The sequence below is a fragment of the Coptis chinensis genome, chromosome 5 (assembly GCF_015680905.1).
Source record: "Coptis chinensis isolate HL-2020 chromosome 5, ASM1568090v1, whole genome shotgun sequence".
Lineage (NCBI taxonomy): Eukaryota > Viridiplantae > Streptophyta > Magnoliopsida > Ranunculales > Ranunculaceae > Coptis > Coptis chinensis.
In genome coordinates this window covers 47,508,687-47,510,768 of record NC_141460.1, presented here as the reverse complement: position 1 = coordinate 47,510,768, position 2,082 = coordinate 47,508,687, and the positions used below count along the sequence as shown (strand labels likewise).

At 38.9% G+C, this 2,082-nt stretch overlaps 1 pseudogene; it reads right to left on the bottom strand.

Annotated features, from left to right (window-relative positions):
- Positions 1-1,781: 1,781 nt before the first annotated feature.
- Positions 1,782-1,875, bottom strand: LOC147497714 (small nucleolar RNA R71; annotated as a pseudogene).
- Between the last annotated feature and the right edge of the window lie 207 nt (positions 1,876-2,082).

Sequence of the window (2,082 nt, the reverse complement as noted above, 5' to 3'; positions counted from 1 at the left end):
CATTTCTAGATCCAATTTCAATTCCTGTCCTTATTGCATTTTAGTCATTAAATTAGATTTCATTATTGTTTAATTAAGTAAATTTCAATTCTTTATATCATGTTTAGTTTAAATTTAATCGAAATGATTACGTAATGATTCTCGGCTAAACCTCCATTAGAGGGGTTGAGAAGCCTTGATGAAAGCTTGATTCCGATTAACGTGGATTCGCCATAATTTCCTTTCCACTCTAGAAACGCGTTTAGTTCAACATGAGAATGGGTTTAATCGCTCACATGCTAGTTATTAATTGGTAGAAATGCCATGTGTAATTAGGGATTAGGAAGAACCAATTGTTTCTCATGGCGCTTCAATTCGATTACGATGATTTGTCGTTAATAGGATTAAGTCGAAGTTAAGGTGGAATCAATTCCCCTAACTCCTTATCATCGAATCAACGTAGCATTCCCTTTAGTTATTCCCATCGCCGACTAGTTGCATTTCGGTGGGTAGTTGCATCGTAGTCTAGTTGCCTTTTTCGTAAATCTCATTAGACTTTAAGTAGAGAGTACAAACACGTGAGAACACAGCATGCGGAAGGACTAGGAGTGGAACGAATCACTCTACTCCACTATATCTCATAGACTTGATAGTAGAATCTTTGATAAATATAAGCATCATAAGAATAGTTTTAGTTTACTTACGTTTTGAGTTGCATCGTTCATTTCATAGGTAGACTATTCAATTTTAACTTTTATCAAATGGCGCCGCTGCCATCTTAGTTTCACTTTCGTATTGTTTTCGTAGTGTTAGTACTGTTATTAAAGTCCCATTTCACCCACCCACCCATGTTTGATTCATACTGTGGTTGTCCATTTCAGAGTTGAAAAATTCCGGGCCAGAAATTACACCGAATTATTAATCCCTTGACCAGCCTAACTCATGAGCCCTCGAATTTAACCCCTAACTCATCGCCCTCGAGCGAATTCCTTTAAACTCGAATTTAAGATATACACCGAAACCCAACCCACTTTAACAAAAATTTTTAACAAAAAATTTTTGGATTTGGGCCGTTTTTATTCAACTTTGATCTTTCATATTTTTAGTGTTCTAACTCGCTATATACACCGAACAAAGCGTAAACAAGACGCTATTCATAAAAAAGCGAAGCAAGGACGCAAATCAGGTATTCCTTTCTTCCACACCTTGCTCTCCTGTTAGAGGTTTATACTAGTATATCAGAATTGTTTGGAGTGTTGATGTGTTTAGCTAAGTTTGGTTTTAGCCTGTATGAGATTAAAGTCTGGCCGAACAAAAACACCGAACGTAATTACACAACAACGTCAACAAACAAGTCTATTTAGTATACCACCCACTACACCTCTAGCTACTATTTCACACACATCACCTGACACAATGCCCGATGAAGAAGAGAGGCCTCTCTCTGACTTCTACAAAGCCTTGAGCGATAGCCCCAAATCTTGCATCGTTCTAGCAGACCCAGCGGGGGATTTCCGAATCCCTCCAAATATTTTTAATTTGTTACCCGTTTTTCATGGATTAGACCATGAAAAACCTTATCAGCGACATCGTAGGATTGAACAAGTCCTAACAACATTCCACCATCCTACGGTTGGTACGGAACAAATTAAATTAAGGGTATTCCCTTTCACCTTAGCCGGATAAGGCGGCGCCTTGGTTAACTGCCCAAGCCCAATTCTTGTGGATTCGTGGGCTAAACTTGTTCAAATTGTTTTATGGAACATTTTACCCACCCCTAAAGACGGATGAGATGCTTTCCAAGATTCATTTCTTTCGACAAAATCATCATGAAACATTTTCAGAGGCTTGGAATCGTTTCACCGATCTCCTTATAGAGTGTCCACATCATAACTTAGCGAAAGACACGAGTTCGTGCCTTTTTCAAAGGACTGCTACACCACCATAAAGAAGTCCTTGACATAATGAATGGGGGTAGTTTCTTAAGCAAAGGAGCCTCGGAGGCTTATAAATTTTTAGAGGACCAAACTAAGCGAAATAACAACTGGGGGGGTAGTGACGATATCCACCGCTCCGCTAGTTCTTCTAATACAGTTAAGGCCG